This window comes from Ranitomeya variabilis, chromosome 2, assembly GCF_051348905.1.
Source record: "Ranitomeya variabilis isolate aRanVar5 chromosome 2, aRanVar5.hap1, whole genome shotgun sequence".
In the NCBI taxonomy this organism is placed as follows: Eukaryota; Metazoa; Chordata; class Amphibia; order Anura; family Dendrobatidae; genus Ranitomeya; species Ranitomeya variabilis.
In genome coordinates, this window is record NC_135233.1 from 938,957,744 (window position 1) to 938,973,843 (window position 16,100).

Sequence of the window (16,100 nt, forward strand, 5' to 3'; positions counted from 1 at the left end):
GTGTGCCAGTCTTGACTCCTGGGTGTGCCACCTCTCTCCCTTTCATTCAGTGGGCCATAGAAAGCCTATTTATTTTTTCCGTGATTTGTGTTCTAAATTCTACCTCAACACAAAAACACTACATCAATCAGTGGGAGAAAAATATTGGCCTCAGTCAGGGCTTGTGTGCCACTGCTGTGTGTGCTATCTCTCATTCAGTGGGCTATAGCAAGCCTATTTTTTTTTTTTTTTTTTTAATATTATTTGGTTTCTAAAGTCTCCCTGAAAAAAAAAACAAAACCTAAAAAAACAGTGGGAGAGTAATATTGCCCTTTCAGCTTGTGTGCCAGTCTTGACTCCTGGGTGTGCCACCTCTCTCCCTTTCATTCAGTGGGCCATAGAAAGCCTTTTTTTTTTTTTTTTTTTTTTAATATTATTTGGTTTCTAAAGTCTCCCTGAAAAAAAAACAAACATAAATTAGGTGGGAGATTAATATTGACATTAGTGCTTGAGTGACAGTCCTGCGTGTGTGTCATCTCTGTGATTTTGTGCCACAGAAAACAGAGTGTGTAACATTGTGCCTGATTTTCCTTGTGGTCTCACCAACCTGTTAAGGGATATTGAAATCATACTGAAGTTATAGCTCACCGTGTAAGTTGTTTGACAGCAACAAATAAAGTTACTTTGGTTAAGATTTTAAAACAATGAGGAAGTCTGGTGCAAGAGGTCGTCGTGGGCGTTCATTGTCAGCTGGTAATGATGGTAGTGGTAGTGGAGCATCAGGTGGTCGTGGGGATAAAAATATTCCACCTAAGTCTGGAGCTGTGGAGCCAGTTTCGTCGTCAGGCTACACAAGGCCTCGAACGCTCTCTTTTCTGGGAGTAGGAAAACCGCTTTTAAAGGCGGAGCAGCAACAGCAAGTTTTGGCTTACATTGCAGACTCAGCCTCTAGCTCTTTTGCCTCCTCTTCCGAAACTGGTAAATGTAAAAGCAGCGCGTCGCTTGTGGATGTTCACGGTCAGGGACAAGTCGCTTCCTTGTCCTCCTCAGCAAAAACTACAACAAGAGAGAAGGATGCAGCAGGCGACACAACGGGTCACTCCATGGAGCTCTTTACACATACCGTCCCTGGCTTAGAAAGTGAAACATTTAACAGGCCATGCCCATTACAAGTATATTCTGACATGGAGTGCACTGATGCACAGCCACAGCCAGAGTACTATGCTGCTCCTTTGACTCAGACCACCACATTGCCCTCTCAGGGTACAGATCCACAATCAGACCCTGATGAGACTATGTTGCCCCGCCACGAACGCTATACCACCGACCGACACAGTGACACAGACGAAGTTGCACACGAGCTCGAAGAGGAGGTAATAGATGACCCAGTTATTGACCCCGATTGGCAGCCATTGGGGGAACAGGGTGCAGGCGGCAGTAGTTCAGAAGCGGAGGTGGAGGAGGGGCCGCAGCAGGCATCAACATCGCAACAGGTTCCATCTGCCGGGCCCGTATCTGGCCCAAAACGCGTGTCAAAGCCAAAACCTGTTGGAGCACAGCGTTGCCATCCGGTTAAAGCTCAGTCTGCAATCCCTGAAAAGGGATCCGAGTCTAGGAAGAGTGCAGTCTGGCATTTTTTTAAACAACATCCAACTGATCAGCGCAAAGTCATCTGTCAAAAATGTTCAACTAGCTTAAGCAGAGGTCAGAATCTGAAAAGTCTAAATACTAGTTGCATGCATAGACACTTAACCACCATGCATTTTCAAGCCTGGACTAACTACCAAACGTCCCTCAAGGTTGTAGCACCCTCGGCCAATGAAGCTAGTCAGCAACGCAACATCCCTTCCGTCACTGTAAGGCCACCATTTTCCGCACCACCGGCAGTATCTGTGCAGGTTTCTTTGCCAGCCAAAAGCAGTCAGGGTCAGGGAATCACCAGTTTTGTAGGAGGAAATATTGCATCTAGGGCACCGGCGGAAACAATACCGTCTCCAACCGTCTCTCAGTCTGCCATGTACACCGGCACACCCGAAAGTTCCACGATCTCCAGCTCTCCAGTCCAGCTCACCCTACATGAGACTCTGGTTAGAAAAAGGAAGTACTTATCCTCGCATCCGCGTACACAGGGTTTTAACGCCCACATAGCTAGACTAATCTCGTTAGAGATGATGCCCTACCGGTTAGTTGAAAGCGAAGCTTTCAAAGCCCTGATGGAGTACGCTGAACCACGATACGAGCTACCCAGTCGACACTTTTTTTCCAGAAAAGCCATCCCAGCCCTGCACCAGCATGTTAAACAGCGCATCGTCCATGCACTCAGGCAATCTGTGAGTACAAAGGTGCACCTGACTACAGATGCATGGACCAGTAGGCATGGCCAGGGACGTTATGTGTCCATCACGGCACACTGGGTGAATGTGGTGGATGCAGGGTCCACAGGCGACATCAATTTAGGGACAGTTGTGCCTAGCCCACGGTCTAGGAAACAGTTGGCTGTAGGCGTTCGCACCCCCTCCTCCTCCTCCTCCTCCTCGTCCTCCTGCAGAAGCTACAGCTCTTCCACAGAACGCAGTCTGCCAACCACTCCATCGGCAGATGACACTGTTGCACACCAGTTGTCCCATTATGGGCCAGCTACTGCCAAGCGTCAGCAGGCTGTATTGGCTATGAAGTGCTTGGGCGACAACAGACACACCGCGGAAGTTCTGTCCGAGTTCTTGCAACAAGAAACACAGTCGTGGCTGAGCACAGTAGATCTTGAGGCAGGCAAGGTAGTGAGTGATAACGGAAGGAATTTCATGGCTGCCATCTCCCTTTCCCAACTGAAACACATTCCTTGCCTGGCTCACACCTTAAACCTGGTGGTGCAGTGCTTATTGAAAACTTATCCTGGGTTCTCCGACCTGCTCCTCAAAGTGCGTGCACTTTGCTCACATATCCGACGTTCGCCTGTACACGCCAGCCGTATGCAGACCTATCAGCGGTCTTTGAACCTTCCCCAGCATCGCCTAATCATAGACGTTGCAACAAGGTGGAACTCAACACTGCACATGCTTCAGAGACTGTGCGAACAGAGGCGTGCTGTTATTTATTTGTGGGAGGATACACGGGCAGGCAGTAGGATGGCAGACATGGAGTTGTCAGGTGTGCAGTGGTCTAAGATACAAGACATGTGTCAAGTCCTTCAGTGTTTTGAGGAATGCACACGGCTGGTTAGTGCAGACAACGCCGTAATAAGCATGAGCATCCCCCTAATGCGTCTGCTGATGCAAAGTTTGACGCACATAAAGGAGCAGGCGTCTGCACCAGAGGAAGAGGAAAGCCTTGATGACAGTCAGCCATTGTCTGGTCAGGGCAGTGTACAGGACGAGGTAGCGGGCGAAGAGGAGGTGGAGGATGAGGAGGATGATGGGGATGAGTATATTTTTAATGCCGAACCTTTCCCGGGGGCACAGGAAATTGGTTGCGTGTCACGGCCGGGTTCTGGTTTTTTGAGGGACACAAGTGACGTAGATTTGCCTGCAACTGCCCCTCAACCAATCACAACCGGAGATTTGACAACTGGAACTTTGGCCCACATGGCGGATTATGCCTTACGTATCCTAAAAAGGGACACACGCATTACGAAAATGATGAACGATGACGATTACTGGTTGGCCTGCCTCCTTGATCCACGCTATAAAGGCAAATTGCAAAATATTATGCCACATGAGAACTTGGAACTAATATTAGCAACCAAACAATCAACTCTTGTTGACCGTTTGCTTCAGGCATTCCCAGCACACAGCGCACGTGATCGTTCTCACACGAGCTCCAGGGGGCAGCAGACTAGGAGTGTTAGGGGTGCACACATCAGAAGTGGCGTTGGACAGAGGGGTTTTCTGACCAGGTTGTGGAGTGATTTTGCTATGACCGCAGACAGGACAGGTACTGCTGCATCAATTGAAAGTGACAGGAGACAACATTTGTCCAGTATGGTTACTAACTATTTTTCATCCCTTATCGATGTTCTCCCTCAACCGTCATTCCCATTTGATTACTGGGCCTCCAAATCAGACACCTGGCCAGAATTGGCAGAATATGCATTGCAGGAGCTTGCTTGCCCGGCAGCAAGTGTCCTATCAGAAAGAGTATTCAGTGCTGCAGGTTCAATATTAACCGAAAAAAGGACTCGTCTGGCTACCCAAAATGTTGACGATCTAACATTCATTAAAATGAACCACAACTGGATTTCGAAATCTTTTGCCCCACCTTGCCCGGCCGACACCTAGCTTTCCTATGAAAAGCTCTTGCCTGTGAATTACTTTTCTAATGTCTAATTTGCTGCAGCTGATTGTACAGCATACGACATGTTTACACCTCCCTAAATGGCAAAACTCCCCACACGGGGCCGTGGTATCGCGACTTGGCGCAAGCACCCGTGAGACTGCTGTTTGTCTGAAGAGGTGGGTGTGCTCGCTTTTGGTTGACGGCATTGCTACTGGGTCCCTCATAGTACAATGTAGTGTCTCTGGCGGTGGTGGTGCGCACCCAACGTCAGACACACCGTTGTAACATGAGGGGCCCTGGGGCGGTCCCGCCGGCCTCAAGAGAGTTCCCCCCTACCCCAGCTCAAAATGTGCTCTACCACGTGCAAAATTATGTCGCACAGCTCCACCAATCTTTAGTCTATTCGCTGACATCATTCAATGTCTGGCACTGACAATACAAATTTGTAGACATCTATGATGCAACTTAAAGTAGTCTGTGTCTGTGTCGTATATTGGCACCATTAAATAGTTACTGCCAAATTACTATGTCAGAAACTCAGTAGATGAGCCCACCCCTGTACCTAAGTATGCCACCTTTTTTTTTGTTGTGGTTGTTTTGCGAGACATTAACATCTATTTATATTTTGGGAGTACTGGGACAGACACTCCTTGCACTACTCCTCCACTCACCACCAAGCTGCCTGTGTATCCATGTAACCGCTGTAAAGCTGCCATGAGCCTATTGTTTGTTATTTTAGGCCTTTGAAGCCTGTCTGCGGTCCCTACTTTAAATACTCCTCCACTGACCACCAAGCTGCCTGCCCGTGTATCCATGTAACCGCTGTAAAACTGCCATGAGCCTATTGTTTGTTATGTTAGGCCTTTGATAGCCTGTCTGCGGTCCCTACTTTAAATACTCCTCCACTCACCACCAAGCTGCCTGCCCGTGTATCCATGTAACCGCTGTAAAACTGCCATAAGCCTATTGTTTGTTATTTTAGGCCTTTGATAGCCTGTCTGCGGTCCCTACTTTAAATACTCCTCCACTGACCAGACCACTGCTGCCCGTGTACCCCTGGAACCAATTATAAAGTGCCTACAGCCAGCCCATTTTCTTATGTTAGGCCTTTGAAGCCTGTCTGCGGTCCCTACTTTAAATACTCCTCCACTGACCACCAAGCTGCCTGCCCGTCTATCCATGTAACCGCTGTAAAACTGCCATAAGCCTATTGTTTGTTATTTTAGGCCTTTGATAGCCTGTCTGCGGTCCCTACTTTAAATACTCCTCCACTGACCAGACCACTGCTGCCCGTGTACCCCTGGAACCAATTATAAAGTGCCTACAGCCAGCCCATTTTCTTATGTTAGGCCTTTGAAGCCTGTCTGCGGTCCCTACTTTAAATACTCCTCCACTGACCACCAAGCTGCCTGCCCGTGTATCCATGTAACCGCTGTAAAACTGCCATGAGCCTATTGTTTGTTATTTTAGGCCTTTGAAGCCTGTCTGCGGTCCCTCCTTCCACTAGTCCTCCACTGACCAGACCACTGCTGCCCGTGTACCCCTGGAACCAATTATAAAGTGCCTACAGCCAGCCCATTTTCTTATGTTAGGCCTTTGAAGCCTGGCTGCGGTCCCTACTTTAAATACTCCTCCACTGACCACCAAGCTGCCTGCCCGTGTATCCATGTAACCGCTGTAAAACTGCCATGAGCCTATTGTTTGTTATGTTAGGCCTTTGATAGCCTGTCTGCGGTCCCTACTTTAAATACTCCTCCACTCACCACCAAGCTGCCTGCCCGTGTATCCATGTAACCGCTGTAAAACTGCCATAAGCCTATTGTTTGTTATTTTAGGCCTTTGATAGCCTGTCTGCAGCCCCTACTTGCAATACTCCTCCACTGACCACACCAATGCTGCCCGTGTACCCCTGGAACCTATTTAAAAGTTCATAGAGCCTAGTTATATATTTTATTTACTATTAATAAGGCCATGATGGACTACGCTGTACCACGCTACAAGCTAACCAGTCGACACTTCTTTTGCGAGAAAAGCCATCCCAACCCTCCACCAGCATGTAGAAGACCGCATTGTCCATGCACTCTGGCAATCTGTGAGTACAAAGGTGCACCTGACAACAGACGCATGGACCTGTAGGCATGGCCACGGAAGATTACGTGTCCATTACGGCGCAATGGGTTAATGTGGTGGATGCATGGTCCACAGGGGACAGCCTACTAAGTCTGTCTGCAGTCCCTAATTCAAATTGTCCTCCACTGTCTAAATCGGAGCTTCCACCTTCTGGCTTTCGGCCTATAGTATCAGAAATTAAACTGCATTTGGCCTTCAACTTTGGTTAGGGCCTACTAACGGCTTCTGCCCCTCCCTGGTGTTGCCCTCAACTAAATAAAGCTGAGCTTCAACCTTCTGCTCCAAATTACCATTTTGAAAAATGCAATAGGCTTTTCCGGCCTACTAAAGGTGTCTGTCTGTGTGCCCCTGCCTGGTGTTGCCCTCAACTAAATAAAGCTGAGCTTCAACCTTCTGCTCCAAATTACCATTTTGAAAAATGCAATAGGCTTTTCCGGCCTACTAAAGGTGTCTGTCTGTGTGCCCCTGCCTGGTGTTGTCCTCAACTAAATAAAGCTGAGCTTCAACCTTCCGGCTCTCATTAAGTGGTTTTAAAAAAAAAAAATGGTGGTTAGGGCCTACTAACGGCTTCTGCCCCTCCCTGGTGTTGTCCTCAACTAAATAAAGCTGAGCTTCAACCTTCCGGCTCTCATTAAGTGGTTTTTAAAAAAAAAATGGTGGTTAGGGCCTACTAACGGCTTCTGCCCCTCCCTGGTGTTGTCCTCAACTAAATAAAGCTGAGCTTCAACCTTCTGCTCCAAATTACCATTTTAAAAAATGCAATAGGCTTTTCCGGCCTACTAAAGGTGTCTGTCTGTGTGCCCCTGCCTGGTGTTGCCCTCAACTAAATAAAGCTGAGCTTCAACCTTCTGCTCCAAATTACCATTTTGAAAAATGCAATAGGCTTTTCCGGCCTACTAAAGGTGTCTGTCTGTGTGCCCCTGCCTGGTGTTGTCCTCAACTAAATAAAGCTGAGCTTCAACCTTCCGGCTCTCATTAAGTGGTTTTAAAAAAAAAAAATGGTGGTTAGGGCCTACTAACGGCTTCTGCCCCTCCCTGGTGTTGTCCTCAACTAAATAAAGCTGAGCTTCAACCTTCCGGCTCTCATTAAGTGGTTTTAAAAAAAAAAAATGGTGGTTAGGGCCTACTAACGGCTTCTGCCCCTCCCTGGTGTTGTCCTCAACTAAATAAAGCTGAGCTTCAACCTTCCGGCTCTCATTAAGTGGTTTTAAAAAAAAAAAAATGGTGGTTAGGGCCTACTAACGGCTTCTGCCCCTCCCTGGTGTTGTCCTCAACTAAATAAAGCTGAGCTTCAACCTTCCGGCTCTCATTAAGTGGTTTTAAAAAAAAAAATGGTGGTTAGGGCCTACTAACGGCTTCTGCCCCTCCCTGGTGTTGTCCTCAACTAAATAAAGCTGAGCTTCAACCTTCCGGCTCTCATTAAGTGGTTTTAAAAAAAAAAAATGGTGGTTAGGGCCTACTAACGGCTTCTGCCCCTCCCTGGTGTTGCCCTCAACTAAATAAAGCTGAGCTTCAACCTTCTGCTCCAAATTACCATTTTGAAAAATGCAATAGGCTTTTCCGGCCTACTAAAGGTGTCTGTCTGTGTGCCCCTGCCTGGTGTTGTCCTCAACTAAATAAAGCTGAGCTTCAACCTTCTGCTCCAAATTACCATTTTAAAAAATGCAATAGGCTTTTCCGGCCTACTAAAGGTGTCTGTCTGTGTGCCCCTGCCTGGTGTTGTCCTCAACTAAATAAAGCTGAGCTTCAACCTTCCGGCTCTCATTAAGTGGTTTTAAAAAAAAAAATGGTGGTTAGGGCCTACTAACGGCTTCTGCCCCTCCCTGGTGTTGTCCTCAACTAAATAAAGCTGAGCTTCAACCTTCCGGCTCTCATTAAGTGGTTTTAAAAAAAAAAAATGGTGGTTAGGGCCTACTAACGGCTTCTGCCCCTCCCTGGTGTTGCCCTCAACTAAATAAAGCTGAGCTTCAACCTTCTGCTCCAAATTACCATTTTGAAAAATGCAATAGGCTTTTCCGGCCTACTAAAGGTGTCTGTCTGTGTGCCCCTGCCTGGTGTTGTCCTCAACTAAATAAAGCTGAGCTTCAACCTTCTGCTCCAAATTACCATTTTAAAAAATGCAATAGGCTTTTCCGGCCTACTAAAGGTGTCTGTCTGTGTGCCCCTGCCTGGTGTTGTCCTCAACTAAATAAAGCTGAGCTTCAACCTTCCGGCTCTCATTAAGTGGTTTTAAAAAAAAAAAATGGTGGTTAGGGCCTACTAACGGCTTCTGCCCCTCCCTGGTGTTGTCCTCAACTAAATAAAGCTGAGCTTCAACCTTCCGGCTCTCATTAAGTGGTTTAAAAAAAAAAAAAATGGTGGTTAGGGCCTACTAACGGCTTCTGCCCCTCCCTGGTGTTGCCCTCAACTAAATAAAGCTGAGCTTCAACCTTCTGCTCCAAATTACCATTTTAAAAAATGCAATAGGCTTTTCCGGCCTACTAAAGGTGTCTGTCTGTGTGCCCCTGCCTGGTGTTGCCCTCAACTAAATAAAGCTGAGCTTCAACCTTCTGCTCCAAATTACCATTTTGAAAAATGCAATAGGCTTTTCCGGCCTACTAAAGGTGTCTGTCTGTGTGCCCCTGCCTGGTGTTGTCCTCAACTAAATAAAGCTGAGCTTCAACCTTCCGGCTCTCATTAAGTGGTTTTAAAAAAAAAAAATGGTGGTTAGGGCCTACTAACGGCTTCTGCCCCTCCCTGGTGTTGTCCTCAACTAAATAAAGCTGAGCTTCAACCTTCCGGCTCTCATTAAGTGGTTTTAAAAAAAAAAAATGGTGGTTAGGGCCTACTGCCCCTCCCTGGTGTTGCCCTCAACTAAATAAAGCTGAGCTTCAACCTTCTGCTCCAAATTACCATTTTAAAAAATGCAATAGGCTTTTCCGGCCTACTAAAGGTGTCTGTCTGTGTGCCCCTGCCTGGTGTTGCCCTCAACTAAATAAAGCTGAGCTTCAACCTTCTGCTCCAAATTACCATTTTGAAAAATGCAATAGGCTTTTCCGGCCTACTAAAGGTGTCTGTCTGTGTGCCCCTGCCTGGTGTTGTCCTCAACTAAATAAAGCTGAGCTTCAACCTTCCGGCTCTCATTAAGTGGTTTTAAAAAAAAAAATGGTGGTTAGGGCCTACTAACGGCTTCTGCCCCTCCCTGGTGTTGCCCTCAACTAAATAAAGCTGAGCTTCAACCTTCTGCTCCAAATTACCATTTTAAAAAATGCAATAGGCTTTTCCGGCCTACTAAAGGTGTCTGCCCCTCCCTGGTGTTGTCCTCAACTGAACAAAGCTGAGCTTCCACATTCTGGCTTTCGCCCTATACTATCAGATATTAAACTGCATTTGGCCTACTAGTGTGGTTAGGCCCTTGAAACAGTGTCTGCTGCTCTTGGGTTTGCTACTCCACTGAACAAAGCAATGCCGCCTGTTTAGTCCTGTTACCAATTTTGAACTGCATGTTGCCTACTTTATTCTTTGGCCCTATATCTGTTTCCTCCTCATCCTGCCCATTGCCCAGCCACTGCTAAATGAGTCTGCTGGTACATTGACCTAGACCACTACATTCCCCTTGTACTCTACACAGCCAGAGTCTGTCCCTGCTGAAAGTAAGGTTCCCCTTCCCGCATGTTATACCACCTTACACAGGGACAAAGAGGAAGGTGCAGATGAAAGTGCAGGTTCCTTCATCAGGTGGGGGGGCATACTCGTTGGCGACGTCACTGGCACAGGGCCCCTCAGAGTACGCAAAAGTGTCGCTGCTGGTGGGAGGCGCCCCCGCCATGCAAACACACCGCCGTACTTTGAGGGGCCCTGTGCCAGTGGCAATGCGAACGAGTGGGCCCCCCCTGCTTGCTCAGGATCACAGCACTTGCAACTTTTAAATACTTACCTTTCCCTGCAACACCGCCGTGACGTAGTCCGCATTTCCTGGGCCCACGAAAAACTTGAGCCAGCCCTACTCCCCCCACAACTTTCCCCCAATTCCCTATGCCCAACTATTATTATACAGTTAATTAAGATTGGCAAGCTTCAGAAACAAGAATGGATGTTTTTGGCATTAAAATGGGCACTGTAGGTGTTTTCCTGGCCTCCACTCACTGCCGACTATGCTTCCCCATTGACTTGCATTGGGTTTCGTGTTTCGGTCGATCCCCGACTTTTAGCGATAATCGGCCGACTGCACTCGACTCGACTCTGGACAAAATCGGGTTTCCCAAAACCCTACTCGATCTTAAAAAAATGAAAGTCGCTCAACCCTACTGTTGACATACTGGCCAGCAGCTGCCTAAGTTCCTCACTGCTTTGGGGGCCCCCATCCAGTGGCTATGGGGCCCCTGAGTCAAGGGGACCCGCCCTGTGCTAGTGGAGCAGCAGCGGGTGACTGCTAAAGAGAAATGAATATTTACGCTTCTCCACGTCCCCATGGCTGCAGCTAACACTGCCCGCATGTAAAGCTCCACCACCCCCGCACCACTCTCTGACACTCACACACAAAGCACCGCACTGCACCACATACACACACGCACGCACACCACTCTCCTCTCGCAGCACATCCTGGCGTCCTGCCCTGCACTTCCTGTCCGAGACAGTGCAGCTGGATGATGTCATCATTCAGCGCACGGCTGTTTCAGACAGAAAGCTTCGGCGAGGAAGAAGCTACTGAGTTGTGCTGCGAGAAGTGAGTGGTGTGTGTGTATGTGGTGCAGTGCTTTTGTGTGTGAGAGAGTGGTGCGGCTGTGTGTGTATGTGGTGCGGTGCTTTGTGTGTGTGAGTGACAGAGTGGTGCTCTGCTGTGTGTGTATTGGATATGTGTGTATTGGAGATTGGCGATGATGGGGTGGTGGGGTAGGATGATGGGGGCGTGGGGAAGGAGGCAATGATGGAGATGGTGAAATTGGCAATGATGGGGTGGTAGAGGGGAAGGCAATGATGGTTGTGCTGGAAAGGACAATGATGGAGGTGGGGGAGGCAATGAAGGAGGTGTTGAAATGGGAAATGATGGGGCTGTTGAAATGGGCAATGATTGGGGTGGTGGGGGAGAAAGCAATGATGTTTGTGGTGTAAATGACAATGATGGTAGTGGTGGAAAATACAATGGTGGTTGTGAAATGGGCAATGATGGGGGTTTTAGGGGAGAAAGCAATGATTGAGGTGGTGGAAAGGGCAATTATAGGGGTGGTGGAGGAGATGGCAATGATGGGGATGGAGGGAGAACAATGATGGAGGTGAAGAGGGGCTGCATTATTCCCTATGAGGGGGGATGCATTATAATTTATGAGGGGGCTACATTATATTCTGTGGGGGGGACTGCATTTTTCTCTCAGGGGACTACATTATATTCTGGGGGGCTACATCATAATATATGAGGGGGCTACAGTATACTCTATGGGGGGGGCTACATTATATTCTGTGGTGGGGCTGCATTATTATCTCAGGGGACTACATTATATTCTGGGGACTACATAATACTATTTTAGGGGGTAGCATTATGCCCTATGAGGGGGCTACAGTATACTCTATGGGGGGACTGCATTATACCCTATGAGGGTGCTACATTATATTCTATGGTGGGGACTGCATTATACCTTTTGAGTGGGTTGCATTATAATTTGTGGGGTGCTGCATTATATTCTGTGAGGTGGGCTGCATTATATTCTATGAGAGGGGGCTGCATTATATTCTATGAGGGTGGCTACATTATATTCTATGAGGGGGCTACATTATATTCTATGAGGGGGGCTACATTATATTCTATGAGGGGGGGCTACCCAACCCCTGCTTCATATTTAAGACGTGTACTACCTTATATTATACTCTGATGTTTGCGTGTTTTACCACACAATTGGTGGTCTTGTATTTATTTCTATGTAGCTACATAGTGGGTCCCAAGAATGATTTTCTCTGGTGGGCCCAAGGTGCTCCAGTCCGACGCTGGATGTTCATACCAGTTAATGGAAAATATAGATGTCAGTGCTTCGATAATTTTAGAAAGATGGGGCAGGCTTTTGGGTTACAAGAGTAGTAGACATATCAAGGCTCAGGTGCCTAAAGAGGAACCAAAAAACACCTCATTGTCTTATAAGAAGACACCAATATTATAAAGGGCACATGGTAGCTGGGGGTTGTGTTAAAAAAAATTCCAACTGTGGTCCACCAACTTAAATTTATGCCTCTGGATATGAGGAACAAATATAGCACAAAAAGATGATTCAGAGAGCCTCCAAAAATTCAAAAAAACACAAACAAAAGGCAGAGATGCTTTCCTGCCCAGGCCTCCAAACAAATGCATTATCAGGATGCAGTGGACCCATATAGTTAAGATGGCAGCAATACAGGTGCAAAAATACCGATGAGACAACCACTCACAGCCTGCCAATCCCAATGGGGGGTGGTTGCTTGGTATGTAATTACACAAAGAAGAACTGTATGTGGCTCTCTTTACACAATGGAAATGCACAGCATCCAGGTTAACAGCCTATTAGTTATGCCCATACTATTAGATCAGGCAGGCTGCCCAGCGCTATCCAGATGCATCCCATGTGAACAGCCAGCACAGTTTGCAAGACCAAATTAAATAATACCTCACATATTTTTATATGTGTTTTTGCATATGCTGTGCATTTCCATTTCCTCCATCATTGCCTTCTCCCCAACCACCCCTATCATTGCCCTTTCCACCACTTCCATCATTGCCTTCTCCCCCACAACCCCATAATTGCCCATTCCACCACCACCATTGTCTTTTCCACCACTACCATCATTGTCATTTACACCACAAACATCATTGCTTTATCCACCACCCCATCATTGCCCATTTCAACACCGCCATCATTGCCTCCCCCCACTACCATCATTGTCCTTTCCACCACAACCATCATTGTCTTCCCCTCTACCACCCCATCATTGCCCATTTCACCACCTCCATCATTGGCTCCTTCCCCACCACCCCCATCATTGCCGCCATCTTAACTACATGGGTCCACTGCATCCTGATTTGTTTGGAGACCTGGGCAGGCAAGCATCTCTGCCTTTTGCTAGTGTGTTTTTTTCTCTGGATAAGAGGGACTAATTAAAAAAATATTCTCCAAAGTATTTTTATTTCACTCATTGCTATCATAATTATTGATGTTACTTTTCCTTATTTAGATTCTATTATTATATCTTCTATATTGGGAAATAAAGAAATAATTACTTGTCTCCAGAGATAAGCTAGGTTTGCGTATCCTAATGAGTCTGCTACGTGTCATTATTGTTCTTTATTGTTTTACTGCTCTAAAGATTCCAAGAATTTTACATTTTGGTAATTTCTATTAATAATCCATATGAGATTATAATAATAACTTGCTTTCCGTGTCCTAATGAGTCAGGACTGTTGGGAAGTGAATGGATGTGTGTAATTTACTTTGCAGTAAGATGTGCTTACAAGCATATTTATTTGTACAGGAGCCTTGTTGTCAAGGGCCCACACAGAACTGTGAAATGTGCAATTCTGTTACATTTGGGCTATGTTCACACTGGGTGTTTTTGCAGCATTTTTTTCTGCAGCCAAACCTGATTTTTTTGGCAGGAAAGAAGTTGGGGCAAAAACGCATGTTTTGTTGCGCTTTTTCATGCACTTTTGGGGCTAGCTTGTGTCTTTGTGTATACTAATAAAGTTGAGTGCCCCCAGAAAAAAAAATACTTATTGTAGAACCGTACCTCTAGATCCTTTGAAAAGCTGTCAATTCATCTGCTGTGTACAGTAAAATCACAGTGACAGGTTAGAATAAATAGAATAGGTATATACACATAGAATACATACTGTAGATATATAGATGTCAGTGATACACACATATATATGTATACTAGATGGTGGCCCGATTCTAATGCATCGGGTATTCTAGAATATGTATGTATGTATGTATGTATATAGCAGCCACATAGTATATAGCACAGGCCACGTAGTATATAGGAGTACTATGTGGCCTGTGGTATATACCATGTGGCAGCACTCTCTGGGGTATGCCTTAGTTCACTGGCCTCGCATTCTTTCCACCATATGTGATGCAACGGTATGACCATACACAGTGAAACGGCAGTGACCCAAACAAGTTCAAACAAAACGTTCTTTTATTGTGTTACTTCACACAGTCAATATAGTATACGGCTTCTTCATACAGTCCATTAATAATGCATGGCTATATGACGCAGTCAATACACAGGCCGAACTTCCCTCTGTCCAGTTTCCCTGGGTGACCGCACGCCGGTAACAAGTCTCTGTACTCACTCAGCGCACTGCACTCTTTATCCTCTGGAGTGCAGCCGGGTACACATAAGACAGCCCAAGACGCAGGGTGTCAGTCTCTCTGGTTCCTTTAGCCTCTGTGCCGCTCCACACAGACAGCGCTCTGCAGACAACTGCCCTGTCTGCTTCCAAGAACACACTGACACACCTCCCCCACTACTACAGGGCTTTTTAATCAGTCACTGCTTCACTATTCTAATTACAGCCACACCTGTGTCTGTAGCACGCCCTCATGGCCTCACTACGCTTCCATGCACATTCTGCAGAGCACATACAGCGCCCTCTAGCTGTACCAGGGGTCACTGCCTCACAATAGATAGAAATAAAGTCAGCATTTCAGCAGCCGTGTACAGAGAAATCACAGCAGGAGCTGACAGGATAGAAGAGATGGATTACATACAGTGAATACATAAAGAATAGGTAGATATACAGATGTCTGTGACATATACAGTTAGTGCAGTGTGAGTGCAGCTTACTGTACCTGCATTTAATTATTAAAAGATTTTTCTGAAAAAAATGGCGTGGGCTCCCGCGTAAATTTCGTAACCAGCAGAGGGAAAGCTGATGGCTGGGGCCGATGTTTATAGCCTGGGAAGAGGGTAATACCCATGTAGCTTCCCAGGCTATTATTATGATCTCACAGCTGTATACTTAGCCTTTACTGGCTATTAAAATGGGGGACCCTAAAAAAATGACTTAGGGTCCCCCTATAATTAATAACCAGCAAAAGCTATGCAGACAGCTGGGGGCTGATATTAATAGCCTAGGAAGTGTCCATGCATACTGCCCCCCCAGGCTAAAAACAGCTCTTGGCCGCCCAGAAAAGGTACATCTATAAGATGTGCCAATTCTGGCACTTAGCCTCTTCCCACTTGCCCCGTAGCGGTGACAACTGAGGTAATAGTTGGGGGGTTAGTAATGAAGAGGCATCAATAAGACACCCCCCATTACTAACCCCATAGTCATATTGTATAAAAACAAACACACCAAGAATAAAGCCCTTTAATTGAAAGTAAGACCCAGGCACCTTTAATAAATCTTAATTAAATCATACTTACGACCTCTCCTATTCCACTAACACCATTATCTCCTGCAAGAGAATTCAAATAAAAAAACAACAATATCCCTCACCTGTCCATCGTTCTGTCCCACTCCGTAATCCATGTCGAGGGGATAAACAGTTTTCAACCTGAATGGTGCCAAGATCCGACCGTCCAGGCTGACAACCACTGATGAATGAGCTGCTGCGAGTGCAGCCTCAGTGACTAAAATCACATCACTCAGGATGCGTTCAAAGCCGGGCTGAACTGCGGTGACCTCGGTGAGATACCCGCTAGCACCGTGAGAAAGTCACAAGGTGCAGAGGCGAGTTCAGAGCAGTTGAAATTCACCATAGTGAAATTCTCTA